The following is a 17,422-nucleotide window of genomic DNA, read 5'->3' as shown; positions in this document are numbered from 1 at the left end:
AAAATAAAAACAATAAAACTATAATGTTCCCCTTATTTATAAACTCGGGTGCTGAACTGTTTCGGGGATATACCGAATTTTGTCCAAATAGTTAAAAAAATCCCCTCTTAATTATTACGCGTTTAAAAAGAGTAGATATTTGGCGCTAGTGCGTAATAGAGGGAGCTAAACAAATCCGCAGAACTAAATTTATATTGAAAAAATATTAAGAAATGAGATTATAAAAAAAAATATTGAAAATTTATAAATGCATTAAAAATAAAAATTTCTTAAATTATCGTAGACTTTTCGATAGATTTGGTGTGTCAATCGGTAAATCGGTAGACAGAGCCCAAAATCGGTAGATCTACCGAAAATTCGGTAGAAGTGGCAACACTGATCACAGAACTAATACACAGTAGATCAGTAACACCCTGCCAAGTTGAGTGGGAAAATTTGAGCCGGTTTATCTATACCACTTCAATGCACTTATAGACCCATAAGTCTGTCTTCGTTTCTATATCTCTCTCGTGTTATCATATTGGGCGTACATAAACCTATCCTTATGCTACAACTAAATCTCAAGGCAGATGGCTCTGCGGTCGCAAAATTTCTGTCAACTTGTAACACATTTGAAAATTGAAAGAAAACAACTGCCGGACGCCATCCGCCATTACAGATACCCCTACTTTTAACGGTGTTCTGACCTATAAGGAATTCACGTTCGGTAGATGTAACTAGATTTGGTAACTTTTTTTTTTAAGCTGTGTAACTGCGGACATAATTGTTCTAGTGTATAATGTATTACTGGAATGTCAGAAAGTAGGTATCAAAAATGTGACATGTAAGTAAGTAAAGGTCAAATATCGAAAATGTGATGGTTTTGTGGTAATCTGGTGAATCTATTTTTAAACCAAGGAGAAAATCGCATCCCTCTAAAAGCCCAAAGAGCAACCCGCATGTAAAATTTTGAATCTTTTCCCTTCACTAGTTTTTTTAGGAGGACAAGCTTTGATGTCCTCATCATGGATCCATAATTTCACCATGGATCCGCTCTGGTATATCCATGTCTCATCCAAGAAAATGAAAAGTAAATCTTCACCACAATCACGCAATTGGAGATAGGTACCGCCTTAGAAATTTGATTCTGGCAGCTATAACGTGTTTAAAATGTGAAAAACTTCGCCTTCGGAAACCTAAATTTATATGTGTATTACGTACAATTATTTTCAAAGCCGAGTGTTTTACCTCTTACAAAACAATAACGATTATATAAAACTTAAAAACCAATTGTAGAAAGGAACCAACAAAGCATGTAGGTATATAAATCTGCGCAGTCGTCTTTCTGATTCTGATTATAATATTAACGGCACAAGCGCCGCTGTATCTGTATTATTTTAAAATTCGAAAAACACTCGACAACACTAGCGAACTTTACGGAGAATATTTCTGCCACCAGTTTAACTGTTTCCGTTTTACCCAATTTTTTGAAAACCACGAAATATTTCTTGTTTCTTTTCCTTTAAAATGGGCTTTCTCGTGATTACTTTTATGGAAATTGTTTCCATGCTGTATTTAAGGATTTTCTTGAAGCGAAGCGTGTTGAAATTAGAAAAACTTCGGTTTTTTCCACACAATTCAGATTTGACATTTGAATTAGAAAATTAGACAGTTGATGCCAATCTTAAATTTCTAGTGATCTTAAGATTGCAACTTAACCACAGAAAAGTTTCTGTCAGTTACTTCTACCGAACGTGAATGCTTATTATATGTGTGACGCACGCACAGGTGTGACGCGCTGCGGCACATGAGCAATAACGGTAATAAATTTGCGCGATTTTGAATTTGAAAAATTTAAGTGTGTGAGTGCGAATACGTGTCGAACACCAACAAGAAGTAAATACCTACCGAAAATTATTTGAAGGAACGCCATGACGAGAAGGTAAAAAATTTTAGCTTTTTATTGCAAATTTAAATAAAACAAATAATGTATTATTGTTGTAGATATTGTATTATTTGTGGCAACAACACAGAAAATGCGAAGGCACTGCATTGTTTTCCTCGATCGCTTGGTAGGTGAGTTTACAAACATTGAAGTACATTTAATTTTTAAGTAAGAAAAAAAAAAGAAGAAAAATTTAATGTGTGGTAGCTCAGCGGTTTATTGATAATAAGCAAACAATACAAAGCAAAATATGGGTATGGGTTATCGAAGTGGTGGCAATTCTCGTCGGGGATGGTGGCGGCTCCTGGGACTCAGAGCGTCGTAGGGGATGACGGCGGCGATACGGCACAGGGGACCTAGAGAGTGCGACCCTGGAGATGACGACGTCGGCGATACGGCACAGGGGACCTAGAGAGTGCGACCCTGGAGATGACGACGTCGGCGATACGGCACAGGGGACCTAGAGAGTGCGACCCTGGAGATGACGACGTCGGCGATACGGCACAGGGGACCTAGAGAGTGCGACCCTGGAGATGACGACGTCGGCGATACGGCACAGGGGACCTAGAGAGTGCGACCCTGGAGATGACGACGTCGGCGATGCGGCACAGGGGACCTAGAGAGTGCGACCCTGGAGATGACGTCGTTGAAGCGGCGCAGGGGGACCGTAAAACAGTGCAGCCCTGGTGATGATCTCGAAGCGGCGCAGGGGACCGTAAAACAGTGCAGCCCTGGTGAAGATCTCGAAGCAGCGCAGGGGACCGTAAACAGTGCAGCCCTGGTGATAATCTCGAAGCGGCGCAGGGGACCCTAACACAGTGCAGCCCTGGTGATCACCAGAAGGGGACCGAGACAGTGCAGCCCTTAAGGTGGAGATGGTGGAGTTCCATCTGCCTGGAAAGCGTCCGAGTTGCCCTTTTATAGGCAGGGTTGAGATGCGTGAGAGTAGGGGCAAGTGGTACGAGATGGGACGTAAAAAAACTTTTCTTCATAATTTTGGCAAATTTAGATTTTTTCAAATCATATATTGTTTTACTGTTAGGTAAACGGTGTCGGGTAATGTAATCAACCCCCAAAACTTAAAAAACAAATTTTTTAACGTAAAAAAAAAAGTTGTATCACTATGTACCATTTGTCCCATAATAAACCACCGGGTGGTATACAGTGGGAAACGACAGTGTATATACTGGGACTATTCAAACGCAACTCATTATGAACAAATCTACTCACACAAAAAGTTTATAAGAATAATATATATTTTTAGTAATGTACAAAGAACATATAAGTTACAAAAGGTTGTATTGATTAAGATCTAAATTGAACGAAAGTTGTCGGATCGATCTCTGCGTCGCACCGGACACAAATGGTTTGGGCAATTTTAGAATTATGTTTTCCTTGTCAACGAAGTCTTCGTCATCTTTGTCAGGGAAAACAAATTTAGAACCAAGTAATTTTTTTAAAAATCTTACTTCAAACTCCTGATTTCGTATTGCCTTTACTTGTCCAATGTAGTGCCGAACAGTCTTTTTTCTAGCATATTTAACCAAAATGTAATCTTCTACCGAAACTTCATCTAAATTGTTATTGAAATCTTCTTCTTCTGTAAAACTCTCCATGTCGTCACCTTAGAACTGGTTTGCCGCATATCCAAATCGCGTCCGAGGGATTTTCGCCTCTACTGCTTGGTGCAGATTTGCCGCATGTCGCACTTGGGCGAAGCGAAACATAGTTTAGATTCAGTGCTGATTTGCCGCATGTCCAAGCAGAAATCGATACAGTACCGTTATCCGTTTTTACGTACTTCCTTGCTGTTTTGCTTTTCAGCGTTAGGTTTGGGGTTGGGAAAGAAATCGTATTCAACTTCACGCGCAGAACAATAAGAATAATGTGAAATCAATAAAAAAGAGACTTCACAATTTTGATGAATCTGAAATTTAAAAAAAACAACTGTAATTTGTGCAACTCTTTTTCTGTTGTTATAGATGTTACAAATATTTTCGATTTTTTTTTTAAGAAAGATTGAGTTTCAAATTATTAGATTCGAAATTTTACAAATTTAAATTTCAAATAGATTTGTTGCTCGTTAAACAAATAATTTAATTTTTTACTTAACAGTAACATTTTTATTTAATGATTTCTCGGAAATGATTGAACTTATTTTCTCTAAAATTTTAGTCAACAAAATTCATAATGCTGCATACCTATATTCGTATTTGTGGAAATGATATTTCCACATCAATAATTATAGATAATAATAGATACATTTTTCAGAGATAATTAAGATTAAGATTTCTTAATCAACTTCACGCGCAGAACAAGAAATACGGCAAGGACTCATAATGTGAAATAAATGAAAAATTGAAACGATATTAGAAATCTCGTGGTGAAGTAGTATAACGAACAATGAATGTTAAGTTATTGATGTTTTGATTCGATTTTTTCTAAATATTTTTAAAATAAAGAGACTTATTTTTCTTTATTTTTATATAAAATCTACATTTGATAAAACTCATTGCAGTCATTCATTTTTCCTAAAAACTGTAGAATCCAAATATTGCATTGTTAATTTCCATTGTTAAATGGTGAATTGTGAACGAAATACGGAGTACCAAATTTAAATGTGTTTTACAGAAAGGAACTATTTTTACAAAGGATAATAAAATGATATTTTCTTTGCATTGGCGGAGTAAAGGCGGCTCGTTGACTCGCTGCAGTCCTACTAAAATTGCAGCTTAATATGTAATTTTTTTTATATAAAATATTCAAACTGATAAAGAACACTCGGGTAAAAATAGGTTGTTGTCTCAAACAATTGGATTCCAGTATTTTATTAGATTACGTGGATATTGACTACAAGTAGCTATTGTCGGGCAACCAGAGAAAATTAGCAGTGATACTGTTTAAAACTGTAAATGCAGTATATTTGGATTTGGAAATAAATCATTCGTTACCATGTCTTATGTATCAGTGACAATTATGTTGACTGCAACCCAAATCTATTTGATTACCCCTAACTCCATAATATCTAGTACTTAATATAGTTATACGCTTTTCAGTTGAAAATGAAAGAATTATTTGTACTGGTAGTTGTAAACAATTGTATAAATATTTCCGTTGGATTCCTTTGCGAACTCTTTGTCAATTATTATTTATGATACTATGGTATGATCCCAAACTGTTTAGAGAAGAAAGGGAGGCTGTGGTGTGCGCACGTAAACTTGTCCTATTTCTTTCCAATACATTAGCTCTAAATATTAGCTCTCTGTCTATCATCTCCTACGTGCGCTTATCATAGACTCCTTTTATCTAAAAAGTATGCAGTATTTCCCGCGCAAACCAGCAGTCAGATCTCTAGATTGCTTGGCCTCGTGATTTGTCACGTATTTTTAAATAACATACAGTTTTCTAAATTTGCTGAAGTACTACTAAACTATAAAAATAAATAAACGGGTAAATTATATTCTCAAATTATAACTCCGAATTAAACATGCCGTGAACCCTACTAAGTATAAATTAAACGTCATTGTTTGCTAACTACATAATTGATTAAATTTATTATTTTAATAAGGTAAGGTATTAAACTAGACAGAGACGTGAATACTTTTTTTTACTAATTTTAATAATTCTTATAAATGAGTAGATACTTAATAATAAAGCAATACATATTATTATACGCAAAAAATGTATTTGCATGTTTTTGCATAAACTTCCTGCACTTATAATTTATGAACAGTATTTTGGACGATGCTCAATTAATTGATAAATAATAGTATGTTGATGTAAAAAGAGTATCATTACATTACTTCAAATTCTTTTAACTTTCTTTATGTCGTATATCCTGGTTCCAAAATCTCAAGAAATTAGGGTTATGGTAATTTAATTCAATCTGGGTGCTTAGGGTAAAAACTCAATAAACAACAAATGAAAAAGTATGTTATTTTTAAAAATCATATAACATTTATTGCTGTAAAAGTTGGAGATGACGTTATATGATGGGGAGGATGATTACAAATGTTGGTCAGCATTTTATCAACTGGAAACGAGAGACCTATGTTTTCGTATTATAGGAGTCATGAAACGTTGAGAAGCCATAAAAGTAGCCAGTCGCCCGATGAACTTGATTACAATAGTTCCTTAGCTTACGCTCGAGACATAAAAAAAAATAAACAATAACATTTGGATTTAATAGCTTTTGATATCTGGTATACCTAAACAGTGAGTGAATTTTATGCGGCTATTATTACCATTACATATAACCATCCAGTTAAATTAATTGGTAAAAAAATTTACCCATAAATAAGTTATTGTAAAGTTATTTTTATTTACACGCGTATAATTGCACAACAATAATTGTTAGACAAATAGAATGATAAAGAAAGGCAATGTCATATTAAAAAACAAATTACTCGTTTCGATGTAAGGTACCTTATATAAGTTAACAACATACATCTATTTAGTTATTATAGGTAAAATTCTAATACGGAATTTGTTCTTGAAGTAAGTCGTAAATTGTAAATAGCTATAAATTCGGAAATAATTCTTTTTAAAAGATACAAGTCAAAAATGTATTAGGCATGATTGTCAAGAAACATTCCAATTCTGTTTCAAATTTGCAAGCATTTTATGTCAAAAGCTGATTTTTGTAAACGTTCCAGTAATAAATTTCGAAGCAAAATCCACCTAAACAGATTTTGCTTGGAAATTTTAATTTTCATATTACTTTTACAACATTTTAATTTAAAAAATTAAAAATGTATCTATTATTTGTGATTATTGATGTAGAAATATCGTTAATAAAATGTTACTGTTTAGTAAAAAATTAAATTATTTGTTTATCGAACAACAAATCTATTTGAAATTTAAATTTGTAAAATTTCGAATCTAATAATTTGAAAATATTTGTAACATCTATAACAACAGAAAAAGAGTTGCACAAATTACAGTTGCTTTTTTTTAATTTCAGATTCATCAAAATTGTTAAGTCTCTTTTTTATTTATTTCACATTATTCTTATTGTTCTGCGCGTGAAGTTGAATACGATTTCTTTCCCAACCCCAAACCTAACGCTGAAAAGCAAAACAGCAAGGAAGTACGTAAAAACGGATAACGGTACTGTATCGATTTCTGCTTGGACATGCGGCAAATCAGCACTGAATCTAAACTATGTTTCGCTTCGCCCAAGTGCGACATGCGGCAAATCTGCACCAAGCAGTAGAGGCGAAAATCCCTCGGACGCGATCTGGATATGCGGCAAACCAGTTCTAAGGTGACGATGTCTGTAGAATCATCCGCAAACTCCTATTTATTCACGTCTTCAGTATCTGAACTTTCCTCAAATACCTTCTTCTTTACCTTATTAGGTTGCAACTTCTTCGTTTGTTTTAATAATCTCATTCGATGTTCCTCTTCAATTTTCTTTTTAACTGGCGTATCAGTTAAAATTGTTGACTGCGCTTTCTTTCTGCCTTTTCTTGTATTCTTTCTAGTAACTTTCCCAACTTGTCGTTGAGCAGATGATGCTAGTATTTTAGGGGGTCTGTGTACAGTTGTAATACCTGTTTCATCACAACTGAAGATTTGTGTTGGTTGAAAGTTAAATTTGTCCAACACTTCCCGTAAATTGGTAAAAAATTGCCCAACATTATGTTTATTGAAACTAGTCGCTCTACTCAAACTAGTCGCCTCTGGAGTACGAAGTGCAAGATCGGGATTTCGTTTTTGAAAACAGTGAGCCCATTCCACTCCAGCCGTTTGATTTTTTTCCCGTGATTGTGGCACATTTTTTCCATTTGCTATGGCAAATCTATAGGCCAATTCCCGAGTTGATTTGAGTGTCAAACCATAGCACATTTGCGCAGCTTCAATCAAATATTGTTTTAGAAGAGTTTCTTCCTCCGTAGTAAAAACGCATTTGAAACCATGTTCTCGGGAAAAATTAAATCTCTCCTTGTCTTCATCTTCCAAACTTTTATATTTCGTAATTTTCCTAAGAAAGAGCGGATTTACTAACTTCATACTGGTCTGCTGCTTCTCGTATAGTCATATTTCTTGAAATAACCTCATGGACGGCATTACGTATTTTCTCTCTGCTTTCTCGTAGACGCAATTGACTTTCGAGAAACCTTTTTGTCATACTTCTCCTTGCATATTTGGGCATATTGGACTCCTACCAACATTTTTTTTTCAGAGTTATATATGATACAACGCTTAAGTTAAGTATAATTGTCCCACTATATACCAGACTGTCCCAGTAAATACCGTCATGCATAAATGAAAATCATGTACGATTTTATTAAAGTGATAGGGTTCTTATGAATTGCAACACATGCACTAGCTTAGATTCATGTTTTTGAGGTTATGGCGAGAAATTGCAAGAATTTCATGTATATTGAACAAAAATACGCCCATCAACATGTTTCTCGTAACCACACACAGAACAGTTCTTACCGAAATCAGTTGGTGTATCACAGAAATACTTTTAAATGGCAACCACTGCGTTATCACCCACGTTTACTAGGATGTTGTAGAACTGAATTTTAAAATTCTAGTTGCACTGCTTCAATTAAATTTTGTGTTATACAGGAAATCTCACTATGTACCGCGTGCCACTATGTACCACTTGCCCCTACCTGCACAATGAAGTAACTTCAGGTGGGGTGCGTTCCAGTGGGGGTGAGCTTGGTGGGGTTGATATCGGCGCTGCCGAGGACAGCGCCCTCGAAAGGGTACTAGCGGAGCGCTTTGAAAGCTCCGCTACAAATGCAAAATCATTTTAATTTTTAGATTACGTGAATGGGGAGAAGCACGAAAAATTGAGAATATAGAAAAAAAGTGAAAGCACACTGGAGAATTTGCAGTGAATACTTTTCCGCAAATTTTTACGCTAACAATTGGTCAGCAACTTTAAATCGAAATGCAGTACCTTCGCAATACATCCAAACTTCCGAGACTGAGGTACTAATTATTAAAGAAAAGGAAATAACTATTGTATGAAATTTGCTTCGTTTTGTTTTTTGTATTAAATATTCATGTTTTTTAGATCATTGAAGAGAATGTGCTGCAGCCACCAACTGTGACACCCCCAGTTCCTCCGGTCGAACCGTTAATGGTACAAACTTATAATGTCTTTGTATGCAATAATTATTAATTGATCTTTGTTTCAGGTTACAGATGAAGACATACATTTTTCAACACCAATTAAAGTTCCCTCCACTCATCCTGTTCCATCGACATCAAAAGGAAGTGCTTCTCTGATGTATGATACTTCTATGCTCACTTCTTTGCATGAAACGCCTACTTCTTCTTGTTCTTCTATTAATTTTCGTCAAAATGCGACTATTTTGTCTACTAACGAGTCCAAAGCACCATCGATTAGTAGATCTTTGTTTAAGAAATGTAATCTCAATTTCTCGTGGAAAAGGTGTACTCCACGCGAAAAGAAATTGAGATCCATACTTAAACAAAGATTTTGATTTCTAGTTTCTGTTTTATTATTAAATAAAAATTATTGTGATATCCTCGCAGTTTCAATAATTTTTATTTAATATAAAGCAAGAGAATTAGAAGATTCCTTATTTATAATAATTTGTATGTCATCTCATTTTAATCATATTGTTAAGCTATTGTATAATAATTATATCAACAATACCACTGCTGTTAGATACCATTATATGTTTGCTATTAAATTTACTAATGACAAAAATTACGTGTGTTTTTATTACTTTTTTTTAAGTAGTAAAAACATATTTTGTATCATCATAACTTCTTAATTAAATTATTTTATTAACTTATAATAATATTGCATTATACGTTAGTAAAATAATTTAATTACGAAGTTATGATATACAAAATATGTTTTTACAATATTTTGAGAATGACTTTGAATCTCCCGCCAAAGGCGCCTACTCAACAAAATTTCAAATTTCCCACAGTTTCCCCTACTATCTTTCGTCTGACCCTCTATATTTGTTACCTTCTACTAGTTTAAATTTTTACACGGGACTTGGCAGTCTGGAGGGGGTAGTCTGTGGTCAGTAACGAAACTTCAGCAATATTTGCGGAACGGGTGTGACCTTGGGAGCCCGTTCCCGGGAAACACGAAGATTCAAATATTTCGTAGCATTCGTATGTGATTCATATAATACTAATAACTGTACACAAAAATAAAAATGGTTGGCATGTACTAGCAGGGCTATGAAAGTCTCAGCTGATTCCATAAGAAATACATGGGGAGCTTACGGAGCGACATAAAGAGGTCACTAGCGTCACTAAAGGTGCTCCGACCTTGAAGAACATAGTTTCTTTTTCATTTTAAGGTTTTCGGTGAACGTTTTGTCTGGTTTTGTCAACAAGAAATGTCATTTTAATTACGGAATCATACGGGATGTTGGGTTATGGGGTTAAAAACAAACGTAAAATTTATTTTAACAAAGTAATAGATACTTACGATACATGTAAAAAATACTAGAAAATTCCAGGCTAAAGAGGTCAACAAACTGCAGGTTAAACGAAATAGTTTAATTTTCGATGTGTGCGTGTTTGAGCCGTCCAAGATTTATTTTTAAATTTTAGTGTGTAAAAAATTCTAACTAATAAAAAATGAAACGAGGTAATCAAGAGGAAAGTCTTTGCAGGGGTGGTGGAATGGTATTTTTGTATGGTTCGTTTTTTAGCCGCAAACCAGTTAACGACTACGGTGCATAAATTGGGAAAACTGACAAAATGTATTACCCATCGGAGTATAAACTGCAAAATGTTTAGGTGGTATTATTAAATCGCCAAAAATCACATCTTCATTGAAGACTTTAAAATGTCACACACTTAAAACAGGATGTACCACTTCGTAAGAATGTGCAAAGTTCACAACAAACTTCGCAGAAGTGGTGGTGTAAGAATTTTCGTATTAATGAGTATCCACAAACATACCATAAACAGTTGTGTTCTTTCAAGGTGAGTTTCCGGTAACTCACATCACTTAATGATTGTTGAAGAGGGTGGAATACAGGGGAGATGTGTTGTGGAAGTTTGTTTAAAAGAACACCTTTGCAAATTTTTCATTTCAAATAAAATAGTGTTTCACAGTTGGTTCTTGCACTCGTATCGAAATAATCTGTAGTAAATAGTTTCCGAAACACACTTTGGAATTGTATTGACCAGTAAAGTAAGGTTAGAATTTAGAATGCGCGGCAGTTCATAATTCAAAAATTCTACTATGGGTTTCTTATGGGAGCTTGATTTTACAGACAAAATACACCGCACAGGTAGAAATCTTAACTAGTTCATGCTACAAGCGATAAAGACTATACAATTATCTTCCTGTTACTAAAGGTTTAACTATATAAAAAGCTTGTGTTAAAGAAATATCGCAAATTAAAAACAACGTTGTTCATCAAAGTAACGTACATCGTTTCTAATTCCTTGCGCATGAGTGAAACGGAAAATCCAGAAACACGCCGAACAGAAAAGGAACGCGAATATTTTGCGGGGCTAGTGACGTTTGGATCGTGAAAATCCCCAAAATATGACAGTTGATTTCGTATTTTCATCACAACAAACAATCATAATCACAATTTTTGGATGATGATGATATATTAGTTCTGTGATATTGATTCACATTTGGTTGTATGTATCTGTGGACTGACAGAATGACAGAAAGACATGTGTTAACAATAGGGGCAATTGCCATTTTTTTTTGTTGGAGAAAATTCTTTACAGTCAAATAATGTAGTGAAAGTCAATTGGTATACTGAATTAAATGTGCTTGAAGAGTTTATTCGAGCTATAATGCGAGAAGATTATGGTAAGTTAATGTATATTGATAAATTCTGTATCAAGTAAAATTATGACGTACTTTGTTTTATTATGCATAGATATTCCTTAAGAGAGGCAACATGTGAAACCCCAAGAGGTGCATTTGTATGTCACCATATGGCTACACCTGCCCTACACGGACGTTATAATGTATTTTGGACCAATAATTTGTGTGCTTGGGACGTACATCTGGAGAAAAGTGAATCCGCTGAAGTCAGAGCTGTTGTCTCTGAAAATTCTTTTAATCCCCAAGTCAGCCTAAAAACAGCTAATGTTGAGGTACAACTTCATGAAAGCTTACGATAAACTGATGGGAGCAAAGCACTGCTTTGGCTATTGGGCCTCTGAACCAGAAAGATCTGAAGAAAACCTACTTCACAGTGTCGAAGAACTATTAGTGTCCGAGGACTATTTAAATGGGTAAATGGCCCATCAAGATAACAGTTTGTCGGTCAGTTTTTCACCAAAAGTGAATCAGATTATTTTGCATTAGGAAGTGCAATTTTTTATTGTAGAATATTTTTTTTGTTTTGAAATAAATTGTTCTTTAAATTGTGATTTTTTTTTAAATGGTGTTTCACACCCAATTCGTACTAAAATGAAAGTGATTTTTACTTGTACATGAAAGGTTTAATCAGGAATGCTAAGTTTTTCCTTTTCTAGCAAAAATGTGTGAAAAGAAAAAAGCTTGGGATTGATGATGATTCTTAAGTCATAATTTGGCAATTGATTGAAAACATTTGCAAATATGAGATCCCCTTTATGTATTATTTTAAATTCACAGCCTTATCTATAGCATCTGAAAATCAAAGCCATTTATGTGGAGGGGGAAGTCAATGGCAGTATGAACCACTGTACGACATACGTTCGAGGCAAATGTAGTGGTAAAAGTTGAATTTAAATATTTATTAAATACCACCGGTTCCGTTCATGTTGGGTATCAAGATCAACAGTAAAAATATCAGTCTTAATGGTACAGGTAGTGGGATATATAAGAAAATTACTTTAATGGTACAATTTAAGCGTTAAAATGACGCCTCGATTTCACCCATAAGGATTACACGGGGAACTGAAATACGGCTCTCGTGTTATGAACTGAGTTCAAATTTCGCGCGTCATTCACTTTACTGGTCAATTGGTGTGGGATTTATACAATTCTCAAATTGACGTCTCACAGAGACAAACAAATATATCAAACAATACTGATTTAGTTGCAGCAACCTTTTAGTGAAAATTGTAAACAAATTGTATTCTGTGAAAACTATTAAAAATAATAAGCAAAATGTTTATGTTCCTGAAGTTGTTTTTTATTTTTTTGTGAGTGATTTAAAAATATTAAGAGTGAAATAAAAATTTTGCAATTCACTTGTGGATAACAACTTATTTGTCGGATTTGTTAAGGATTTAATATACGCAGTTTAAAACGTCAAAATTGAATAAAAATGTTTTGCTTGAATATGTACATGCCACCCATTTTTATTTTTGTGTACAATTATTACTATTATATGAATCACATACGAATGCTACGAAATATTTGAATCTTCGTGTTTCCCGGGAACGGGCTCCCAAGGTCACACCCGTTCCGCAAATATTGCTGAAGTTTCGTTACTGATCTACTGTGCTTTAGACAGCTAATGACATGTAATCCAAACCACGCGATTTGTGTTTTTTACCAATGATTTTGAGGAAAGTTATGAATGAGGTTTCCACACCTTACTTGTACCACCGTGGCCCTGACATGGCCCTGACCTGACAATAATTTTGGCAATTTTGGGCTCTGGATACAATGTTTCAATTTTCCTATTCTTAGGTTGGCAACGCAGAGCGTCATCAACTCGCCTGTTAGTCAGCTTCAGCTGTCACTCTGTCAGCCAGGGGGAGGGAGAGGATGGTCGGTCATGGTGTCATGGTGTAGCAGTTTGGCATTAGTGGTGGTTAGCGTCTTAGCGTTTGCGGTGGTAACAATTGACTTTCGAAGGGCGTGGAATTCAACATTCAACGTACAAGTAACACGCTAGTTTGCAAGTAATGTGTGTTGTACCATTCCTGAAACGTAATTCACTGAACTCTGATTGTGACCTCCACAACTATTGAAACAGGTAATGTCTAGAGCGGGGTGTCCTTTGCACAAATTTGTACACTGCGCATCTTGTTTAAAAGTGGTTCTCATGTTAAATTTTAGACCCCATGCAAAGGACGCCGTTTCCAACATAACCTCACTTTTTATAGTCAACAACACGCGTAAGCGTAATGTCGGGTTTTTGGTGCACCCTGCACCCCATGACAAACATACCCCTAAACGTGGCACTTCTTGTTCCGTGGATCATTTAGTTATTGAAATTCGTGCGAGTTCAACTGTTTGTGTAGTTTGTTGCCTACATGTGGCGCAACTAATAGGGTGCAGCAAACCATAGGGCGAACACTAAATATTTTTTTCTGACACAAGGGAGCATTTCCACAACTTTTGAATGGAAGAAACGTATTCAGGGGGTGATGTAGAACAGTTTGTGCGAAATCGTGAAGTGCTCTTTGTAAAATTTCACCGTTGCATAACAAATCTTTTCACCGTTGCATAACAAATCTCGTAAAATCCCTGCACATGTCTTGATATTTTGATTTTGACACTCACCTTAAATTTCAAATTCAGTGGAATAAACAGACCTTTCTTTTAAGCAAATTGTCTCGTAAAGAGCTCACTTTAACTTTTCCAGAAATTCTGGAAACCGCAAATAACGCAACTGCGAATTTGCTTCGTGAAAAAATCAGACCTCTATATGAGAAAACATACAAAGCATTTTGTAGCTTGGTGCGAACAAAAAAAAACACAGTGCATTACTCAGTGTCCGTTTTTTTGGCTTATTTTCCCGAAATTGCGGAAACGGGACTGATAAAGTAGTTTGTGGCCAAAGTACTCGAGGTTAAAATCGATGTCACGCCTGTCACAGGGGATTAGAAGCAGATATTTTATTGCATATCATACACATAAAAAATAATGTATAGCTTTTTATTGAAAACTAGCTGACCCCGTGAACTTCGTTTCACCTACAATTTAATTTTGAATCTGCAAAATCGAATGCTTTGAAATCTTGCAGATGTTTTAAACATATGATAAGCATAATAAATTTTGTCCTATCTAAAATGTCCAAAATAGGATGACACTATACTTGTGATTTATTATTCCATTCATATTTTTTAGTTTTGCTTATAGGGGGTGTCTCAAAAAAATTAATCACTGAGTCAATTTATTTTATTGATTGAATCAAGAATTGCAAAACTGAATTTTGAAATATTGCAGACGTTTTGAAGTTACTGTTTGACATGGTAGATTTTCAATCAAAATATATCTGTTTGTCAAGCCCAAAAACGTGAACACGTCATCTCAAGATTTTGCCGAATAAATCCTATCTAAAATGTGGAAAATATCATCAGTATATTTTCGTAATTTATCATTGCATTCATATTTTGTAGATTTGCTTTTACAGTGACTCAAAAAAATATATGGATCAGTCAATTTATTTTAGTGAAAAACTCAAGAGTTGCAAAAATGAATACTTTGAGATCTTGCAGACGTTTTAAAGTTATTGTAAGCATGGTAAATTGTTAAGAATATTTATTTATTCCCCCCAAAAAATTGATGGAATGGCTCACTCGAAATTTTTCAGGGTGGCCGTTTTTTTTGCCGGTCAGTGTAGTTGGTTAAATAACTATTATTCTACTTCAAAAACTAAAATATTTACAATATTTTTTTATTTAATACACAAATTGATTACATTTACATATAAATTAATTCGATATACCTATAGCAGTGATATTATGAGTTGAAATGTGATATGAGTGTAGTAAAAAGTAGTGACATCTCTGTTTAGTAAAATGGTACATTAACGCACTAATTATAAGAAAAATCGTGTATACTGCGTACGGTGAGAGCACGACTGTAGAATAGATAGGTTGAGAATCTTTCATTCATTCACGTTCCGGTAGGTGGAATAATTTCTTTCCGCACCAGTTGGCCACGACGCGCTTTTTCAAAGAGGTCCCTCTTACAGAATTTAGAGGCACTAATTTTTGCCACATCAAAAGGACACGATTATACCGACATAAATGACAACTTTGACATTTAATAATAATTTTTTTCTACCGCCCACGTTTTTTGGTTTTCTAATAGAGCTATTAACGCACGCAAATGACGTCACAGCAGTTCGTTAATAGCGGAAAGGCGTTCTTTAATAGATCTGGTGTAATTTAGATCGGTAAGATTGGCAACCACGACGAGAAATGTCAGGTGAATGTCAGTGGCAAATGTAAACTTAAAATTTCCCATATTTCCGGACGCGTAACTTCTTCACAAGACATTTTAACCAATTTTAAATTAGAAAAACTCGAATTGATTCGAATTACAGTTGTTGTTGTGAAAATTCGAACCTCAAATATTTCGTGGTTAGTGTTAGACCAACTCATCACCAACCACGACAAAAGTCCCCAGATTAAAAAAAAATGCAAATTTCAAGTAAATTTTGGGAAAAAACGTGTGCGGTAGAAAAAATAGTATAAATAACTCGTTCATAAAGCCATTGAGGCACTCATCCTTTATATAACTCGCGGCTTCGCCGCTCGTTCTATAAACTTGGATTCGTGCCTCAATATTTGCCTTATGAAACTCGTTCTTTAATATACTATTATGTTAAACGTTCAATATTTTGGAACCGTCTTCAATCATTGTTTACACAAGTCACTATGCGATTTCTCTGAAACCGTTTTTACAAAACTCTCGTATGACACCCCTGCCCTGATCACGTTCTTACTCTTCAAATGTTATGAGAAATATTTGTAGATTTGAAGGTTAGGAACGTATTCGACAAAATCGCAGTGGCTAATGTAATCAATTACCGAAAAGTTCTTAAATAGTACTTGTTTTTCGAAGGAATCTGTGTTTACCTGGTCATCGCACATTATTGTTTAAATGAATGTTTACATGAAACAATAGTGGTGGAAATATGAAACAAACCTGCGGTTTCCGAGGTTTGTTATGTAAATGTACGTTCCTCTCTGAATTGGCGATCTCGTTAAACCAATTTAAACAGTAATTTCTATCAATAAGTTCATAATACATCAACTAAAGTCGCGATCTTTTCTATAGAACCACTCCCTAGTGTAAATTTTCAAAATTTGTTTGGTGTAAGTGACCTTGACGGGTTTCTGGGGGAAAACATATGTGTCAAAAATCTGACAGGTTAGATGGCCCCATTGTTAATGTAGATATTTTATTTTAATAAATAGATGAACAGAACATACAGTCTGCACAGGATACAGTGCGGCACATTTGAGGGCAACCAAAACATTAGTGTTGTGCTAGTTTCGATTGCCATATCAACTACCGCTACCAACCGCGTCCCGCGTAAAGTACTGGATGACAGGGCTACCAACTTGACTTTTTATCGAGTGGTTCCGTAGAAATGACCGCTACTGTAGAAGTAGAATGACAGTTTTGAGAGCCTGTCAGTTGTCAATTTGGCACTGCAGTAGTGAAAAATTTCATTCATAAAGATAGATGTTAGTGCGTAATAGTATTTCACAGATGGCGATACGTTCGTAAGCGCGCCTAAGCCTCCTATGACCACCATATTCTATTATTAGAGCGGCTTTCAGCACGAAAGGGTACAGGGGCGGGGCTTAAGTTGCGCGACTTGT

The 17,422-nt window shown here is 35.1% G+C and overlaps 1 protein-coding gene and 2 long non-coding RNA genes across 3 annotated transcripts in view; all 3 read left to right on the top strand.

Moving 5' to 3' along the window:
- The first annotated feature begins 697 nt into the window (after positions 1-697).
- Positions 698-9,578, top strand: LOC135123765 (uncharacterized). The gene is made up of 5 exons (XR_010279716.1): positions 698-1,921; positions 1,984-2,055; positions 8,708-8,911; positions 8,964-9,032; positions 9,088-9,578. It is a non-coding gene; the product is annotated as an uncharacterized LOC135123765 (long non-coding RNA).
- A 701-nt stretch (positions 9,579-10,279) lies between these two features.
- LOC135123763 (uncharacterized) lies at positions 10,280-12,286 on the top strand. Its single transcript, XR_010279714.1, has 2 exons — positions 10,280-11,723; positions 11,794-12,286. It is a non-coding gene; the product is annotated as an uncharacterized LOC135123763 (long non-coding RNA).
- Positions 12,287-13,576: 1,290 nt separating this feature from the next.
- The window catches only part of LOC135123762 (transcription elongation factor SPT4), a 34,617-nt gene continuing 30,771 nt past the window's right edge, over positions 13,577-17,422 (top strand). Inside the window, exon 1 of the mRNA XM_064048642.1 lies at positions 13,577-13,833. The gene's annotated coding sequence lies outside the window, so the exon portion shown is untranslated. The remainder of the gene's footprint in view (positions 13,834-17,422) is intronic.

This window comes from Zophobas morio, unplaced genomic scaffold (genome assembly GCF_036711695.1).
Source record: "Zophobas morio isolate AGI-343-1 ecotype UQ-CSIRO unplaced genomic scaffold, CSIRO_AGI_Zmor_V1 ptg000006l, whole genome shotgun sequence".
In the NCBI taxonomy this organism is placed as follows: domain Eukaryota; kingdom Metazoa; phylum Arthropoda; class Insecta; order Coleoptera; family Tenebrionidae; genus Zophobas; species Zophobas morio.
The sequence above is the reverse complement of the archived record's forward strand: the minus strand, read 5'-3'. Positions and strand labels throughout refer to the sequence as shown.